General features: G+C 41.2%; 1 long non-coding RNA gene across 1 annotated transcript; it reads right to left on the bottom strand.

Annotated features, from left to right (window-relative positions):
- Positions 1–7,411: 7,411 nt before the first annotated feature.
- LOC139023059 (uncharacterized) lies at positions 7,412–13,768 on the bottom strand. The gene is made up of 3 exons (XR_011474202.1): positions 13,257–13,768; positions 7,690–7,745; positions 7,412–7,536 (listed from the first exon to the last, which is right to left on the bottom strand). It is a non-coding gene; the product is annotated as an uncharacterized lncRNA (long non-coding RNA).
- Positions 13,769–21,111: the final 7,343 nt, after the last annotated feature.

The following is a 21,111-nucleotide window of genomic DNA, read 5'->3' as shown; positions in this document are numbered from 1 at the left end:
AAAGGTATACTGTACAGTGAGAATGTGACCGAATAACGGTAGAAAACAGACGACTCAACGAAATAATTAAATTAAATTACTCATCGCGCTCCACAAAGCCGCGGCCCTTGCAGAGCAAGGTTGCAACACTACTTCTAGGTTTCAAAGCAAGTGACGTAACTGATTGAAACGCTAGTAGCGCGTACCCGCTAACTAGCTAGCCATTTCACATCCGTTACAGTGGCAGCCAATGACCGTCTCAGCAGACTGGACTATCTGTAATGTTGGAGCTGAGGATGGATTCGATTGATGGTCGTTTAGAAATGAATCAGTACACACACACCATTCAAAAGGAGGACTGAGGACAAAACAAAGTCATGCATTCACCAAACATTGCACTGAGGAATACATTTGTTTTATAGTAATTTTCTGATTGGGAACTACCATTATCTATCAATTACAGAATCTGAAATTATTTCAATTTGACATTTGCAGTTGTATTGAATACAGTCAGTAATACAGGAGAAAAATTGCATAGGGAGTCAGATCAGATGTTATAAGCAAGCCAGAGCCATCTGTGCAAAGAGCACAAGTAGAACAAAGATAAGTGCAAACAGAATAAACATATCATTCAACATAAGTTTCCACCTAAAACAATGACGAGCGCTGTCCCAATTAATCTCTGCTCAACTCCTCACTTCCTCTCTACTCACATCCTTGTCAAAACCCATTGGAGGAGATCTGAGGCGGGGAACCTTGGGTTGTCTCCTCCAACAGGGTTTTAGAAGAAGGCGTGATGGTCAGTCCTTGCATCCATAGCTCTGTTTATGAATTTGAGAGTGGTCAAATTTCTCCAGGCCCATTCCTCAGCTTTTTGCCAAAACGGGTAGGGAGTACGTTTTTTTATTGTTTCAACTGCTGACCGCCACTTTAAGAAACACATAAATGAGCATACAAGTATGTTTAAGCATACATGACTGTTGGGAGTGTGGTGACATACCTTTAGCTCTCAGGTGCAGCAGAGCTGACCACCCTCTGGCTGTTGTCCAGACAGCGGTAGCGCTGGAAAGTGCCTCAGGCACTGTTTGTGGCCATGTCACCTCCCTCAGAACCAGTAAAGATCTCCAGGTTCTTACAGTGGGGCATTAGCATAATCTTTAGAGAGTGCAGAACAATACAGGACATGGAAGTACATTTAGTGTGGAGTCGAAGTCCCAACATAAAATCATTTTACGACCCATAGACATTGTTAAAAAGAAAACAACAGTAGGGCACTGGGGAAGGTGGAGCAACACATATGTTGTGTAGTAGTCCAGGGCGATGAAGTAGAAGCCTGACTCCACCTGGTCAAATGTGTTCTCTCTACACACACGACCTGTGTCCTGAGAACGAGTGAGAGACAGGAAAATAAGATGTCAAAAACGTTATATTGGAGTTGAAATGTTTTAACATTTTAATGTTGCATTCAAGGTAACAGTCTATTTTAAGACTGCTGTGGCTGTATCAAGAGGCAACTGTGGATAATCATTTAGCCAAATAAGTGATAACACACGATGTGGGACTGAGCCGAGCTGTAGGGCAATTCCACAGTAACAGAGTGATGCTCACTTTAAAATGTATGTCAAACAAAAACAAATGATTTCAAAGTGAAACAAACCACACAACTCTGCACAAGGACTACTTTGAACAACTTTTAATCATTGGTTTGTATGACATACATTTTAAAGTTAGAAATCTGAGTCTCAGCGTCACTCTTAATAATGTGGAATTGCCCTGTACCAATCCACGAAACTTGTCAGACCCCGTGGTTCAGTATTGAACAGCCTGCTGTCATTTCATGCCCAACCTACCTTGTGGAGAGCTATCCTCCTATAGGTTTTCAATTCACCCCTTACCTACACTTCTCATACTGTTTAGCAGTAGCTTTATGAGAATATAAAAAAATATCGGCATTTTCCCACCAAACTGACTTGTTGCAGATAAAGATCAGTGCGTGATGAAGTAGTCCACACATAGTGCATACTTTTTCGCAAAAGTTTTCATGTACCGAATAAAAATCGAAAGTTCAATGCGTTTCCATCCCATTTTCAACTCTACTGATAGTTTTGTCACAAAAACTGTTGCGTTAAATGGAAAATGTGCCTACTCTGGTCTTGACACATGAACTCTAGCCAACAGCTGGCAGATAGGCCTACTCTGCGGGTATGTTAGTCTACATAATGAGATCATTATGGATAAGAACGAGAATATTTTTATTTGTTGTACGGCAGTCATGCATCAATGATCATGTCACCAGAATAAGCCCCTTGACATTTATTGGAAAGGAGCGTCAAGCTCATACCGTGCACTTTCCCCACCTTGTGAAGTTACTCATCATTTATTTAATCTGTATTCTAACAAACTGCATGGTTTCCCAAGTCCTAGTGAGAGGACCACACACCAGGTCATTGCGTGACTCCAAGTTTACTTCAATATGATGGTTAATATATCAATATTTGCGCATACTGGTGTTTCCACAGCCATTTCTCGCATAATTAATTTTACAGACACAAAAAGATCCCAACATGTCGAACAAACAATGACTTTACTCGCATTAAAAACTGTGGATGGAAACATAGTTAATGACTGTCACCTACATTCAGTATAGAAAAACCTTTCTAACCAATAGAAAGCATCTGGTCATCATACTCTATGTGACAAATGTCCTATGCACAATGCCTTCATACAGCAAATTAGAGGAACTCAGTACCACTAATGATTAAGTTACGTGGGTGATTGGTGGATGTCATGGTAACCTGCAGGTAGTCCCCAGAGTGCTGTGCATAGAGGAGAGCCAAGGTAACCTACTTGGAACAGAATGGATCCTGTATATTGTCAGCTGAGCAGAGAACAAATTTGTGACAGTAATTCTCTACTGAAAAACTATCTTATTTACCTTTTTATGATGGTCAGCCATCGTTTCATCTCTATGGCAAAACATCTGGTTAGAGAGCAGTCAAGCCMTGATTTGTCCAAAAACCAGACCAATTGCGTTTCAGTAGACTGCTACAGGCTATGTTCATTGGCTAGAATTTCCACTGGTTTTAAAATTATAGTAAACAGTTGCGAGAGCAAAATGGATTTTGGAGTGCAAACTGAAAAATTGGTGTGAGACTAGGGCTGGGCGAAATGGCCAAAATATTATATAACGGTATTTTTTATTTTTTAATAAGACGGTATGACGGTATTTTTTGCTTTTGAATAATAAAAGTTCTACATTTGCTTTATGAGTAGTGAGTGATCCTAAGGTGGCAACWCATACATTGTAAGTGATTTCAATGAGCACTTTTATAACTTCAGCATTTCCTGCACTCAATTGCAGTGGTGGAAAAAGTCCCAAATTGTCATACTTGAGTATAAGTAAAGATACATTAATAGAAAATTACTCAACTAAAAGTGAAAGTCACCCAGTAAAATACTACTTGAGTAGAAGTCTAAAAGTATTTGGTTTTAAATATACTTAAGTATCAAAAGTAAATGTAATTGATAAAATGTACTTAAGTATCAAAAGTAAAAGTATAAAAAAGTCAAATTCCTTAAATTAAGAAAACCAGATGGCACCATTTTCTTTTTATTTACGGATAGCCAGGGGCACACTCCAACATCATTTACAAACAAAGAATTTGTGTTTAGTGAGTCCTCRAGATAAGAGGTAGTAGATGACCAGGGATGTTCTCTTGACAAGTGCGTGAATTGGACCATTTTCCTGTCCTGCTAAGCATTCAAAATGTAATGAGTACTTTTATGTGTCAGGGAAAATGTATGGAGTAAAAAGTACAGTATTTTCTTTAGGAATGTAGTGAAGTAAAAGTAAAAGTTGCAAAAATAAAAAAGTAAAAAACAGATACCAAAAAAAAGACTTAAGTAGTACTTGAAAGTATTTTTACTTAAATACACCACTGCTCAATTGAGATCATTTCCACACTGCCATGTAGGGCTGCACGGTATGGGCAAATAATCTAGGACTTATTTTTAACCAAATGTTGCTATTGCGATTTGACTTGCGAATTAGAGCAAAACTGTTGGAATCATGGAAATAGAATGACTATTTTAATTCTATAGTTAGAATATAATAGTGGGCACCTTGAATACAGTGTTTGAGATGACAACAAATTAAAATGCCAGGGAGGAGTTATTGTGACAGGGTAAGAACTAAAGTGTTGATACGTGTTTCCTAGGGGACCCTATAAGCTTTGGCTACATTGCATGTTCTCTCAGCTAACATATTCTTGCTTAGCATATTCCTCTTTGATTTAGAAGATACTGTTGCACAAACAACATGCTGATTTAGGTCTACACCATCACTGGTATTATCAGGCTGTAATAGCTAGCTAGGTTTGCTCTTACTCCGTACATTTATTAGCGGCTAACAAATAGCGTCTCACAAGATTTAGGGCAACTTGCTAAGGAAAGAAACATCAGCAAACAGCTAGTTTAAGAAACATAAACTAATAGTGTCATTATAGAACGCTAGTACACTTTTATTAAGAAGCAAAGTGAAAACAGCATTGTTGTCATCAACATTGTTGCATGTGCTGCACTGACCATGCAGACTGAACGCAAGTGTCTCATGGTTGAGGAACATCAAATTCGCTCCTTGAGTGACAGGGGGCGTGGCTAGGTCTGTGTGGAAAGTGGCACGGAGAGAAAGAGCGGAGAGAGAAGACTCAAGTAGCGAACTATAAAAATGTACATTACACATGGCGTATCCCATTTAACAAACCAAACATTCAAATACTGGTATAGAAGGTAAAGTAAAAACCCAAACCGGTCACTGCATCAATACCGGTATATCATAAAATACAGTATACCGCCCAGCCCTATGTGAGACTGAGGGAGCAAAGACATCAGTGTGGGAGGGGGGAGGCATATTTAATTTCTGAGTCTTGACATATAGTAAGTATTTCTTCAGGCGAACAAAAGTCTCCGCTCTCAATTTAAATGCAGTTCTGCTCGCTCAAAGTCACACTCACAAGCACTCAAGTTTAATTTGCGCGCACCACGCTGGTTTGCACTCTTGTCCTCTGCTCACTTGACCACATTTATTCTCTCTCTCGACTCAAAGTGTTTGCTCGCGCAATGATGTTTCATCTTGCTCGCGAGCGCCATCTTGCACTCGTTCGACATAGAACCATGCATGAGAGCACCAGCTGTTCCAGATAACTGTGTGATCACGCTCTCCGTAGCCGATGTGAGTAAAACCTGTAAACAACTTAACATTCACAAGGCCGTAGCGCCAGACGGATTTACCAGGACGCATACTCAGAGCATGCACTGACCAGCTGGCAATGTCTTCATTGACATTTTCAACCTCTCCTTGACCCAGTCTAAAACACCTACGTTTCAAGCAGCACGCCCCCATTCACATCAACGAGGCTGCAATGGGGCGGGTCAAGACCTTCAAGTTCCTCTGTGTTCAAATCACTAACGACCTATCAAGTCCAAACACACCAACACAGTCGTGATGAGGGCACGACAACGCTTCTTCCCCCTCAGGAAGCTGCTCAAAAAGGTTTACAGTTGCACCATTGAGAGCATCTTGACTGGCTGCATCACCGCTTGGTATGGCAACTGCTTGGCATCCGACCGCAAGGCGCTACAGAGGGTAGTGTGTATTAATTAGGGCCGATTACAAGTTTTCATAACAAATCGGTAATCTGCCTTATTGGACACTGATTACATTGCAATCCACGAGGAAACTGCGTGGCCGGCTGACCACCTGTTACGCGAGTGCAGCATCAAAAGGACCTTGTGGCTGCAAGGAGCCAAGGTAAGTTGCTAGCTAGCATTAAACATATCTTATAAAAAAACAATCAATCTTCATATAATCACTAGTTACAACTACACATGGTTGATGATATTACTAGGTTAACTAGCTTGTCCTGCGTTGCATATAATCAATGCGGTGCCTGTTAATTTATCATTGAATCACAACCTACTTAAATTTCGCCAAACGGGTGATGATTTAACAAAAGCGCATTCGCGATAAATGCACAATCGTTGTACCCAACCATAAACATCAATGCCTTTCTTAAAATCAATACACAGAAGTTTTTTTTTTTTTTTAAACCTGCATATTTAGTTAAAATAAATGCATGTTTGCAGGCAATATTAACTAGGGAAATTGTGTCACTCTCTTGCGTTCTTTGCAAGCAGAGTCAGGGTATATGCAACAGTTTGGGCCGCCTGGCTCGTTGCGAACTGTGTGAAGACCATTTCTTCCAAACAAAGACCGAAATTAATTTGCCAGAATTTTACATAATTATGACATAACATTGAAGGTTGTGCAATGTAACAGCAATATTTCGACTTAGGGTTGCCACCCGTTCGATAAAATACGGAATGGTTCCGTATTTCACTGAAAGAATAAACGTTTTGTTTTCGAAATGATAGTTTCCGGATTTGACCATATTAATGACCAAAGGCTCGTATTAATGTGTTTATTATATTATAATTTAGACTATGATTTGACAGAGCAGTCTGACTGAGCGGTGGTAGGCAGCAGCAGGCTCGTAAGCATTCATTCAAACAGCACTTTCCTGCGTTTGCCAGCAAATCTTCGCAATGCTTGAAGCACAGCGCTGTTTATGACTTCAAGCCTATCAACTCTCGAGATTAGGCTGGCAATACTAAAGTGCCAATAGTCAAAGGTATATGAAATACAAACCGTATAGAGAGAAATAGTCGACGTGTCTTAATTCCTATAATAACTACAACCTAAAACTTCTTAACTGGGAATATTGAAGAACTGGGAATACTGAACCACCAGCTTTCATATGTTCTCATGTTCTGAGCAAGGAACTTAAACGTTAGCTTTTTTACATGGCACATATTGCACTTTTACTTTCTTCTCCAACACTGTGTTCTTGCATTATTTAAACCAAATTGAACATGTTTCATTATTTATTTGAGACTAAATAGATTTTATGTATAATATTAAGTTAAAATAAAAGTGCTCATTGAGCATTGTTGTAATTGTCATTACTACAAATATTCGGCCGATTAATCAGTATCGGCTTTTTTTGGTCCTCCAATAATCGGTCGACCTCTAGTAGTGTGTACAGCCGAGTACATCACTGGGGCCCAACTCCCTGCCATCCAGGACCTCTATACCAGGCGGTGTCAGAGGAAGGTCCTAAAAAGGGTCAAAGACTCTAGCCACCTAAATCATAGACTGTTCTCTCTGCTACCACATGGTAAGCGGTACCGGAGCGCCAAGTCTGGGACCAAAAGGTTCCTAAACAGCTTCTACCCACAAGCCATTAGACTGCTGAACATTTAATCAAATGCCTACCCAGACTATTTGCATTGATCCCCTTTTTTGTTGTTGTTGCACTGACTCTCTTCCACTAGTTCTATGCGCACGCATGCACGCACGCACACACTTACTTGTTGGGCAAGCCTGGGCAGGTTGTGGAAGGTTCCTGTTGGTGAATAATGTACCTCTGGCCTTCAGGGCTGTGGGGTGTAGCTGGAACGCCAGGCTTCTGAATAATCCTCCCCCACATCACCTCCAACCTGGAACACACAGATGAGGTAACTCCTTTTCTGTTTTTTGTGATAGGTGTGTATGGAAAAACTGGTATGTGACAAATTCTGTCTCCCACTCTCCCTTGCCCTCCACTCCACTCCAAACTCTCTCTCTCTCTATTCTTCTCCCCCTATCCTTACCACTCTTTCTTGGGTAGGTCTTCTCTTGGGACTGTCCTCAATGGCAGGACTGAAACCTGCAGCAGAGAGAYAGGGAGAAATGTTGGGAAACAAACTGCCACTCTAAAATTAGGAGTATTTACAAGAAACAAACAAACAAACAGACACACACACTTTATCTCCTTGGTTCTAGTTCAAAGTTAAATCATAAATCTAACTCTAAACACACAATCAGCTGGTCATAACAATGGAAATGACACATACGAATCTGAACATACTGCGCACACACACACATGCACACTTCTCGCTTCCCGTACAACCCTCTACTGCTGATGTTCCAACAAGTGTCCTCTGCTTGATTCAGGGTCATGTTAATAAATCTTCTTTGGGATAGGGGGGTGCTGTTTTCACTTTGTAAAAAATCGTTCCCAAATTAAACTGCCTCGTACTCAATTCTTGCTCGTACAATATGCATATTATTATTACTATTGGATAGAAAACACTCTCAAGTTTCTAAAACCGTTTGAATTATATCTGTTAGTAAAACAGAACTCATTTTGCAGCAAACTTCCTGTCAGGAAGTGAAAAATCTGAAATCGAGGCTCTGTTCCAGGGCCTTCCTATTCATTTGCTTGAAATCTAAAAATCTATGGATATACATGCACTTCATACGCCTTCCACTAGATGTCAAGAGGCAGTGAGAGGTGGAATGGGGTGTCTAGCTTGATCTGAGGTCGAACAAGAGCTCTTGGAATGACGTGACCACTATTTCCTTTGTTCAGCAAGGCGCGGGAAGGAACCCTGGATTGTGTTCTGAAAAGCTTTCGTTATAGACGGCTAATATCTCCGGCTTTGATTTTATTTGATACATGTGATAATATCATCGTAAAGTATGTTTTTTCAATATAGTTTTATCAGATTATTGAAAGTTTATCGGGAGTTTTGGCGGTTTCCGTTCTCTGCGTTTGGTGAAGATGGACAGCTTCGTGCCACTTGGCTAGCTTTGGTTGCTAATTCGACAGGAGAAAAGGACATTCTAAAACCAAACAACGATTGTTCTGGACAAAGGACCCCTTGTACAAGATTCTGATGGAAGCTCAGCAAAAGTAGGAACCATTTATAATGTTATTTCGTATTTCTGTGGAAAATGTTTAGTACATTTTCCGCCCTCATTGCAGGCGCTGTTCTCGCTATAACGTAAGCTGTATGTCGTACTAAAGTTATTTTTAGAATTCTAACACGGCGATTGCATTAAGAACTAGTGTATCTTTCATTTGCTGTACAACATGTATTTTTTTTAGTAAAGTTTATGATGAGTTCTTTGATTTAGATTAGGTGAGTGTCAGAAATATATCCGGATAATTTGTGTGCAGTTTGGCTACGTATTCACATTGTAAAACCACGATTTGTACCGCTAAATATGCACATTTTCGAACAAAACATATCTGTATTGTGTAAATGATGTTATAGGACTGTCATCTGATTAAGTTTGTCAAGGTTTGTGAATAAATGTATATCTTCTGCTGTTTTTCGCTATCGCTACCTTTGCGGTGAATGAATGCGGTTGTGTGTTTGGCTATTGTGGTAAGCTAATATAATGCTATATTGTGTTTTCGCTGTAAAACACTTAAATCTGAAATATTGTCTGGATTCACAAGATGCTTGTCTTTCATTTGCTGTACACCATGTATTTTTCATAAATGTTTTATGATGAGTATTTAGGTATTTCACGTTGGTCTCTGTAATTGTTCTAGCTGCTTCGGTGCTATTTTGATTGTAGCTGCAATGTAAAACTATGATTTATACCTGAAATATGCAAATTTTCGAACAAAACATAGATTTATTGTATAACATGTTTATAGACTGTCATCTGATGAAGTTGTTTCTTGGTTAGTGACTAATTCTATCTCTATTTGGGCGTTTTGTGCAAGCTACCTGTGCTGTGAAAGAAATGTCTGTGCTTTTTTGTATTTGGTGGTGAGCTAACATAAATATACGTGGTGTTTTCGCTGTAAAACATTTTAAAAAATCGGACATGTTGGCTGGATTCACAAGATGTTTATCTTTCATTTGCTGTATTGGACTTGTTAATGTGTGAAAGTTATATATTTCAAAAAAATATATTTGAATTTCGCGCGCTGCCTTTTCAGTGGAATGTGGGGGGGTYGACAGGTTAACCCGCTGAGCTAAAGGCATCGGGTCTGGTTAACAACAACAGCCTTCTGGACTCAGAAACACTAGCCAGGCGTGTACGCACACAAACAAACAATAAAAAAATACAATTAGGCTACCCTGTGTGTATTTATAGAGGCAGTGCTACAGGGTTAGTGTGTGTGTGTGTTTGGGGGGTTGCGCTCCTGAGAATAGCCCCATCTGAGGAGGGGGCTCAGGAATGCACTGTGTGTGTGTTTGTCCAGAGGGAGGTGTATTATTAATTTTCTCTTCTTCACAAACACACCTGTGTGCGTGTATTGACAGCAGGGTTCCAAAGCCCTGTCCCCTCCAGCCCCAGGTATGAGGCTACCACTGCTACAAACGAATGTGTGTGTGTGTAGACAGCAGGAGCAAAAGGACGGTGGGAAAGAAAAGCCATCCACAAAGACTAGCATCTACATGTAAAGGAAGTCACACCGCTTGCTTAGCAAGTACCACTTCCTCCTGATTAGGCTCACACTGAGGCTCGAACCGAGGACCTCTGCCTTGCTAGAACCTTAGGGTTCTTGGCACTGAAAAATGCACCCAAAAGGTTGTTGCAAGAACCCTAAAGGAGCTGGGGTTCATTGAGGATCCTCTTTAGTTCTTGGGGGTTCTTGCAGGAACCTAACTGCTCAACAGAAACATTTCGATTTGAATTTGAGACAACAGCTGGTGCAGGTTCTAACTTAGGGATAGGCGTCCCGTCAACAGGACAGTTGTAAATCATGCAGCGCCTTCTGTCACGATCGCAGATTTTAGAGAAACAACTAATATCGGTACATATAAGTGTCTTATATCGGCTGAAAGCTTAAATTCTTGTTAATAAAACTGCACTGCCCAATTTAGAGTATATATTACTGCAAAAGAATGCCATGCTATTGTTTGAGAGCTCCTAACAACAAAACACTTTTTTTCACCACAATAGGCTTGATAAATTCACCTCTAAAGGTTAAATGTGTACTTACATTCTGAAATCTTGCTCTGGTTTATCATCCAAAGGGTCCCAGCGATAACATGAAGTGTCGTTTTGTTAGATAAAATCATTTTTCATATCCTAAAAAAGGTCCATATAGCATGCACGATTGATTTTGTATTTCCACTTGTTCAATTTGCAAAGATAGGAATCTGTGAAAATCTCACCCTAAACGTTGTTTCAACCAGTCATATCCCGTCCGTATTTATTCCTCAGAGATCCTAGAACGTAACCAGACTTCACTATATTATTAGGGGTGTAGTATATCCTATAGGACACCAAATTTGGTCAGAGAGCGACACCTTCATGGCACGCCGATGACACGGGCCATCTTCACTTGATCGACTGTAACTTTGTCAAATAAACATCAATCGGGGTCAAACAAAGCTAACTAGATAGCCAATGAGCTGGGCTTTACGGGAGTATGCGGAAACCCTGTATCTGTCGCAGAATGTAGCTGCTAACCTTGTGCGACAGCAAGACTTTTCCTTTTGGACAAAAATTATAAGAATATGGAGAGTTATGAAGTTATGAAAACTGGTTGTTTTACAAATGTTGAACTTATAATATGGCTACTAATACTGGAAAAGCTAAATCAAAGTCCAAGTATACAGATTTGACTATATTCTTGCAGAAAAATTTAATGTGAATGCAAATGTCTCCTTCACGATTTGCCCAAATGTACCTGGGTGACTTCACACTAAATGTCATGTAGTTTGCTCATACTTCAAGTTATCCGTCTGAAACTTTGCACATACCCTTCTGCCATCTTGTGAACACCATCGGAATTACAACCAGAGTGATGGTTAGACGTGGGAAAAACCTGACAGCACTCAGTCGCATGAGCCATCTTCCTCCTCCCTTACCTCTTCAATGAAAATCCAAGAGGCCTCTACATTATGGACAAGGAAAGCTATGTGTATGAAAACCATTGTTAAAAGTGATGTTTTTTCATTCACATTTATCACAAAAACCAAGGTATGAATAATGTTGTGCACTTTTTGTTAATAAAAACAAATTTTATTTGTAACATGCACCGAATACAACATGTGAAATGCTTACTTACAAGCCCTTAACCAACAATCATCTGTATAATTGTAATTGTTTGTATTCAGACTTCACCCTCCCTACACCTCGAATGAAAATCTTGATCACCATGCACTGCTAAATCATTCTGGCTATGGATAGCCTACAGAGGACATCAACATGCCAGAGGATGTACCCATTGGACTTGGGGCTCTGCTGGGAGTTTACCTCATATAAAAAAAAAAAAATATATATATATATATATCATCTGCTTTGCCATTAAAATCATAATAAAGACTGACAACTAAAATATTGTGATGCTGATTATTATTATTAACAATAATAACAATAATAATCCTTAAAAATAAACCCTCTTCGAGGAACCATTAATGGAGGTTCTTTGAAGAACCATTTTAAAGGGTTCTTCAAAGAACTTATAGGGGTTCCCCCACAGTTTCAATTTGAAGAACCCTTAAAAGTATTATCCAGAAACCTTTTAATTTTAGAGTGTAAGGAACAAAACTACCAGTACACCTACACAGGGCCGGTTCAGTGCATAAGCGGTCACTTAGGGCCCCCGATTCAATTATAATTTTTGTTGAGTAAGAATGGTAGAATACACCAGGTGCAGTTTAGAAATTTGGTTGCGTATCAGAAGTTTTCCTCTTGTTATGTCAGTCACTTACAGTCACTCAATTAGCCATGACAGCTAACAATTTTTAGATTGGTATTTAGTCTAGCCAGCTAAACTTGCAGTAGGCTTAATCATTGCTGAATAACAGCTGGGCATGCAGGGCATGTGCCTAGGAACCCAGACCTCCAGGGGGCCCCTATTGATTTTGTTATTCATTCTCATTCAGATGTCATATTAACATATACCGGTGCGGCAGGTAGCCTAGTGGTTAGAGCGTTGGATTCATCATTACGAAATGTGCAGAATTGCAGGAAATTAGCTGTAAAACTGCACGTGTTCTCCCTGCCCAATGGCAAAATGAGTAGAAGTGCATGAAATGTGTTATAAAATTGCAATGTTTTCTCAGTGCCATGGCAAAATGCGTAGAATTGCAGAGAATTTGCTTTAAAACTTAAATTTCTCTCCAACGACAAGAGGGGGGGGACACTGAAATGTTTTACCACAAGGTAGGGGTCCCGCCAACCAAATCTCGCTTAGGGCCCCCAAAAGGCTAGAGCCGGCCCTGCACACACATGCACAGTGCATTCGGAAAGTTTTCAGACCGCTTGACTTTTTCCCCATTTTGTTACGTTAGAGCCTTATTCTAAAACGGAAAAAATAAATAATAATATTCAATACTTCCGAGTGCGCGCACACACACACACACACACAAGCTGATCATCATAGCAACGGTTCAGATGGCCAATAAAGCCTACTCACGGCTATTGGTGATCCTCCACACACTAGTAGCTACAAACTCTTGGTCAACAGCGAAAGCTCCCAGCATCAGCGGAGCTAAGAATAGCAGATGTTTCCGACTCCTTCTCAGCTTCTTCAGCGGGAAGAACGATTTGAACATGTTGATTGATCTCCCTGCTGCTTGCTCCAGAGTACTCAGTCAGTCATTGATTCTGCCACCGTGAATTTAACGGCTTTGTTCGGCAAAGTTGGACCAGAACTGACCACTCGTCAGTCTCGCGACCCTGTTCGTGACACATCGGCGGCGCCCCCAACACTCCCACCTAGCGATGGTCCCGAAACAGCTTTTATTTCACCCCGTAAAAAAAACGCGCTGGCTTCGGCTGCTCTGACTCGAGTGCTATCTTGGATTTAACCGAATAGACACTGGCACGTCGGTTGTCTGACTAGGCTACAGATCGAATTAAACAAAATGCTACCAACCCACTGCACATGCACACAGAACACAGACAAACAGATTGCACACCCGGACAGCGAGAGAGATTTAGGGGTGTGGTTACGTGGCCCCGCCCACATCTAATTCGCAGCCAGTGGCACAGGTAGTTTCGGGGATCCTTGGTAAAGGTTAGGTTCAAGGTTAGGGAATGTTCAAGGTTAGGATATGGACGTCAAAAGGATTACCCCATATAGATTCCCTGGGAGACATAGGCCTGTCACATTTTTATTTATTTATTTCACCACCTATTTAACCAGGTAGGCAAGTTGAGAACAAGTTCTCATTTACAATTGCGACCTGGCTAAGATAAAGCAAAGCAGTTCGACACATACAACAACACAGTTACACATGGAGTAAAACAAACATAGAGTCAATAATACAGTAGAAAAATATATCTATATACAATGTGAGCAAATGAGGTGAGATAAGGGAGGTAAAGGCAAAAAAAGGCCATGGTGGCGAAGTAAATACAATATAGCAAGTAAAACACTGGAATGGTAGATTTGCAGTGGAAGAATGTGCAAAGTAGAAATAGAAATAATGGGGTGCAAAGGAGCAAAATAAATAAATACAGTAGGGGAAGAGGTAGTTGTTTGGGCTAAATTATAGATGGGCTATGAACAGGTGCAGTAATCTGTGAGCTGCTCTGACAGCTGGTGCTTAAAGCTAGTTAGGGAGATAAGTGTTTCCAGTTTCAGAGATTTTTGTAGTTCGTTCCAGTCATTGGCAGCAGAGAACTGGAAGGAGAGGCGGCCAAAGGAGGAATTGGCTTTGGGAGTGACCAGAGAGATATACCTGCTGGAGCGCGTGCTACAGGTGGGTACTGCTATGGTGACCAGCGAGCTGAGATAAGGGGGGACTTTACCTAGCAGGGTCTTGTAAAGGACCTGGAGCAAGTGGGTTTGGCGACGAGTATGAAGCGAGGGCCAGCCAACAAGAGCATACAGGTCGCAGTGGTGGGTAGTATATGGGGCTTTGGTGACAAAACGGATGGCACTGTGATAGACTGCATCCAATTTATTGAGTAGGGTACTGGAGGCTATTTTGTACATACATCGCCGAAGTCGAGGATCGGTAGGATGGTCGTTTTACGAGGGTATGTTTGGCAGCATGAGTGAAGGATGCTTTGTTTCGAAATAGGAAGCCAATTCTAGATTTAACTTTGGATTGGAGATGTTTGATGTGAGTCTGGAAGGAGAGTTTACAGTCTAACCAGACACCTAGGTATTTGTAGTTGTCCACATATTCTAAGTCAGAACTGTCCAGAGTAGTGATGCTGGACGGGCGGGCAAGTGCAGGCAGCGATCGGTTGAGAGCATGCATTTAGTTTTACTTGTATTTAAGAGCAGTTGGAGGCCACGGAAGGAGAGTTGTATGGCATTGAAGCTCGTCTGAGAGGTTGTTAACACAGTGTCCAAAGAGGGCCAGAAGTATACAGAATGGTGTCGTCTGCGTAGAGGTGGATCAGAGACTCACCAGCAGCAAGAGCGACATCATTGATGTATACAGAGAAGAGAGTCGGCCCAAGAATTGAACCCTGTGGCACCCCCATAGAGACTGCCAGAGGCCCGGACAACAGGCCCTCCGATTTGACACACTGAACTCTATCAGAGAAGTAGTTGGTGAACCAGATGAGGCAATCATTTGAGAAACCAAGGCTATTGAGTCTGCCGATGAGGATGTGGTGGCCTTGGCCAGGTCAATGAATATGGCTGCACAGTATTGTTTCTTATCGATGGCGGTTAAGATATCGTTTAGGACCTTGAGCGTGGCTGTGGTGCACCCATGACCAGCTCTGAAACCAGATTCCATAGCAGAGAAGGTGCGGTGGGATTCGAAATGGTCTGTAATCTGTTTGTTGACTTGGCTTTCGAAGACCTTAGAAAGGCAGGGTAGGATAGATATAGGTCTGTAGCAGTTTGGGTCAAGAGTGTTCCCCCCTTTGAAGAGGGGGATGACTGCAGCTGCTTTCCAATCTTTGGGAATCTCAGACGGCACGAAAGAGCGGTTGAACAGGCTAGTAATAGGGGTTGCAACAATTTCGGCAGATCATTTTAGAAAGAAAGGGTCCAGAATGTCTAGCCTGGCTGATTTGTAGGGGTCCAGATTTTGCAGCTCTTTCAGAACATCAGCTGACTGGATTTGGGAGAAGGAGAAATGGGGAAGGCTTGGGCGAGTTGCTGTGGGGGGTGCAGTGCTGTTGACCGGGGTAGGGGTAGCCAGGTGGAAAGCATGGCCAACCGTAGAAAAATGCTTATTGAAATTCTCAATTATAGTGGATTTATCGATGGTGACAGAGTTTCCTATCCTCAGTGCAGTGGGCAGCTGTGAGGAGGTGCTCTTATTCTACATGGACTTCACAGTGTCCCAGAACTGTTTTGAGTTTGTGTTGCAGGAAGCATATTTCTGCTTGAAAAAGCTAGCCTTGGCTTTTCTAACTGCCTGTGTATATTGGTTTCTAACTTCCCTGAAAAGTTGCATATCACGGGGGCTGTTCGATGCTAATGCAGAACGCCACAGGATGTTTTTGTGTTGGTTANGTGTATATTGGTTTCTAACTTCCCTGAAAAGTTGCATATCACGGGGGCTGTTCGATGCTAATGCAGAACGCCACAGGATGTTTTTGTGTTGGTTAAGGGCAGTCAGGTCTGGAGAGAACCAAGGGCTATATCTGTTCCTGGTTCTAAATTTCTTGAATGGGGCATGCTTATTTAAGATGGTGAGGAAGGCATTTAAAAAAAATAACCAGGCATCCTCTAATGACGGGATGAGGTCAATATCCTTCCAGGATACCCGGGCCAGGTCGATTAGAAAGGCCTGCCCGCTGAAGTGTTTCAGGGAGCGTTTGACAGTGATGAGTGGAGGTCGTTTGACCGCTGACCCATTACGGACGCAGGCAATGAGGCAGTGATCACTGAGATCTTGGTTGAAAACAGCAGAGGTGTATTTAGAGGGCAAGTTGGTTTGGATGATATCTATGAGGGTGCCCATGTTTACGGCTTTGGGGTGGTACCTGGTAGGTTCATTGATCATTTGTGTGAGATTGAGGGCATAAGGTTTAGATTGTAGGATGGCTGGGGTGTTAAGCATGTCCCAGTTTAGGTCACCTAGCAGCACGAGCTCTGAAGATAGATGGGGGGCAATCAGTTCACATATGGTGTCCAGAGCACAGCTGGGGGCAGAGGGTGGTCTATAGCAGGCGGCAACGGTGAGAGACTTGTTTTTAGAGAGGTGGATTTTTAAAAGTAGAAGTTCAAATTGTTTGGGTACAGACCTGGATAGTAGGACAGAACTCTGCAGGCTATCTCTGCAGTAGATTGCAACACCGCCCCCCTTGGCCGTTCTATCTTGTCTGAAAATGTTGTAGTTAGGGATGAAGATTTCAGAGTTTTTGGTGGTCTTCCTAAACCAGGATTCAGACATGGCTAGGACATCCGGGTTGGCAGAGTGTGCTAAAGCAGTGAATAAAACAAACTTAGGGAGGAGGCTTCTAATGTTAACATGCATGAAACCAAGGCTATTACGGTTACAGAAGTCAACAAATGAGAGCGCCTGGGGAATAGGAGTGGAGCTAGGCACTGCAGGGCCAGGATTCACCTCTACATCGCCAGAGGAACAGAGGAGTAGGATAAGGGTATGGCTAAAAGCTATGAGAATTGGTTGTCTAGGACGTCCGGAACAGAGAGTAAAAGGAGCAGGTTTCTGGGGGCGATAAAATAGCTTCAAGGTATAATGTACAGACAAAAGTATGGTAGGATGTGAATGCAGTGAAGGTAAACCTAGGCATTGAGTGATGAGAGAGATATTGTCTCTAGAAACATCATTGAAACCAGGTGATGTTATCGCATGTGTGGGTGGTGGAACTGAAAGGTTGGATAAGGTATAATGAGCAGGGCTAGAGGCTCTACAGTGAAATAAGCCAATAAACACTAACCAGAACAGCAATAGACAAGGCATATTGACATTAAGGAGAGGCATGCTTAGCCGAGTGATCATAAGGGTCCAGTGACTAGTGAGGTTGGTTGGGGTCACGGCGATTCAGACAGCTAGCCGGGCCATGGGTAGCAAGCTGGCAGAAGATGGAGGTCTGTTTTTAGCCACCTCGTGCGTTTCCGTCGGTAGATTAGTGGGGTTCCTTGTGGTAGAGGGGACCAATCCAATTGGCAAAATAGTTATAGTTATATGTCATTACAGGAAAATGGTCCAATTCACACACTTATCAAGAGAACACGTGGTCATCCCTACTGCCTCTAATCTGCTAGACTCACTAAATGCAAATGCTTCGTTTTTAAATTATGTCTAAGTGTTGGAGTGTGCCCCTGGCTATCCAATAAAAAATGTACTGTCTGGTTTGCTTAATATAAGGATTGAAAAATTATTCAGATTTTTACTTTTGATACTTAAGTATATTTAAAACCAAATACTTTTAGACTTTTACTAGTAGTATTTTTTCTGGGTGACTTAAGTTTACTTTCTATTCATTTTCTATTAAGGTATATTTACTTTTACTAAAGTATTACAATTGGCTAAAAGGCTATTTCCACCCTTTGTGACCCTGAAGAGGCAGATTGTGTTAATGCCGTAACAGGTTAGCGTCAATTCTTCAATCTTCATACATCATTATTTTTATGCTAAGTTGTAAGTGCATATGTTAGAAAATAAGAACCCTAACTCATGTAGCTCAATATTCAATTCATTCAGCAGGAATCTCTATTCCGTTACATTAATGTCAAAGAGCAGGTGAAAGCTAATATCTGGGCTCGGGCCGCCATCATGTTGCTTTAACCTGTCCTGCTTTCCCCTTCTTTCTCTCCAGCCATAGCATGTGATCTTCATCGGTTTACTTATTAATTGAGATGGAAACCAGGACACCGGTGTGTGTTTACATCCCTGTTAGTGAGCATTTCTCCTTTACCAAAAGAATCCATCCACCTGACAGGTGTGGCATAACAAGAAGCTGATTAAACAGCATGATCATTACCCATTTTCCACAAGGTGCCGGGGACAATAAAAGGCCATTCTAAAATGTGCAGTTTTGTCACACAACACAATGCCACTGATGTCTCAAGTTTTTAGGTAGCGTGCAATTGGCATGCTGACTGCAGGAATGTCCACCAGAGCTGTTGCCAGACAATTTCTCTATAAGCTGCCTCCAATGTCGTTTTATAGAATTTGGCAGTACGTCCAACCGGCCTCACAATCACAAACCATGTGTATGGCATTGTGTGGGTGAGCGGTTTGCTGATGTCAACATTGTGAACAGAGTGCCCCATGGTGGTGGTGGGGTTATGGTTTGAGCAGGCAAAAGCTACAGACAACAAAGACAATTATATTGTATCTATGACATTTTGAATGCATAGCGATACCGTGACGAGATCCTGAGGCCTAATGTCATGCCATTCATCCGCTGACATCACCTCACGTGACAGCATGATAATGCACGGTTCCATGTCGCAAGGATCTGTACACAATTCCTGGAAGCTGAAAATGTCCCAGTTCTTTCATGGTCTGCATACTCACCAGACATGTCACCCATTGAGCATGTTTAGGATGCTCTGAAACGGCATGTACCACAGCATATCCCAGTTCCCGCCAATATCCAGCAACTTCGCACAGCCATTGAAGAGGAGTGGGACAACATTCCAAAGGCCACAATCAACAGCCTGATCAACTCTATGCGAAGGAGATTTGTCACGCTGCATGAGGCAAATGGTGGTCGCGCCAGATACTGACTGTTTTTTTTAAGGTATCTGTGACCAACAGATGCATATCTGTATTCCCAGTCATGTGAAATCCATAGATTAGGGCCTAATGAATTTATTTAAATTGACTGATTTCCTTATATGGGAAAGGAAAGGGGGGGGGCTACCTAGTCAGTTGTACAACTGAATGCGTAAACTGAAATGTGTCTTCCGCATTTAACCCTCTGAATCAGAGAGGTGCGGGGGGCTGCCTTAATCGACATCCACATCTTCGGCATCCAGGGAACAGTGGGTTAACTGTCTTGCTCAGGGGCAGWACGACTGATTTTTACCTTGTCAGCTCAGGGATTCGATCCAGCAACCTTTCAGTTACTGGCCCAACGCTCTAACCACCAGGCTACTATTTTCATTTTAAATGTGGCAAATAGTACTTAAATTAAAAAATATATGCAAACTGGATTTTTGCATTAGTTTGTCGGATTATGCGCACATAAATGGTCAAATAAATTGCGAATTAGCTATTGATTTATCCTTACCCAATTTACATTTTCAATTTAGTTTTGGCAGCTATATGCTTCCATACAATACAAGCTCTCAAGACTCTATTTAAAGTTTAAATAAAATGATCGTGAAAATTGCTTCTTTTGATTTTACATGCATTTTCCTATATCTGGCTACTCTGACTAGGTTGTGCTAACTGATGTCTATTTACATTAAGGAAGCCTTATGAAGAAAGTTTAGAATTGTGAGTACAATTATATTTTTGTGAAAATGTATTATTTATCTAAAACAAGCACTTTCTTCTATCTGGATACTCTGGCTAGGCTGTAGATATACCATACATACTCAGATATGGTGAAAATTGATCATTCATAAAGATACATATTTTCCTCTAATGCGCTTGTATTGTATATACACGGGGTATATAAAGCATTAGGAACACCTGCTATTTCCTTGACATAGACTGACCAGGAGAATCCAGGTGAAAGCTATGCTCCATTGAGGTCACCCACTTCAAATCAGTGTAGGGGAGGTTGGGGGAAGAGAAGCAGTGGCATAAWGTATTTAAGTAAAAATATTTTAAAGTACTACTTAAGTTATTTGGGGTATCTGTACTTCACTATATATATATTTGACAACTTTTACTTTACTACATTCCTAAGAAAATAATGTACTTTTTACTCCATACATTTTCCATGACACCCAAAAGTACTGGTTATATTTCAAATGCTTAGCAGGACAGGGAAATGGTCCAATTCACATACACTTCAAGAGAACATCCCTACTGCCTCTCATCTGGTGGACTCACTAAACAAAAATGCTTTGTTTGTAAATGACGTCTGAGTGTTGGTGTGTCCCTGGCTATCCTTGAATAAAAAAATACTAGAAAATGGTGCCATCTGGTTTTCTTAATATAAAGGAATGTACAATTATTTTACTTAATACTTAAGTATATTTAAAACCATATACTTTTACTCAAGTAGTACTTTACTTGGTGACTTTTACATMAGTTATTTTTTATTAAGGTATCTTTACTTTTACTCAAGTAAGACAATTGTGTACTTTTTTCACCACTGGGGAGATGCATTTCTGAGAGAGCAGAAGATGCATTTCTGATTTAACAGTTGGCCAAAGAAAGTTGTATTGTACAAAACATGTGGATACACAAAAACAAGAG

The sequence above is a fragment of the Salvelinus sp. IW2-2015 genome, linkage group LG26 (genome assembly GCF_002910315.2).
Source record: "Salvelinus sp. IW2-2015 linkage group LG26, ASM291031v2, whole genome shotgun sequence".
NCBI classification, from domain to species: Eukaryota; Metazoa; Chordata; class Actinopteri; order Salmoniformes; family Salmonidae; genus Salvelinus; species Salvelinus sp. IW2-2015.
The sequence above is the reverse complement of the archived record's forward strand: the minus strand, read 5'-3'. Positions and strand labels throughout refer to the sequence as shown.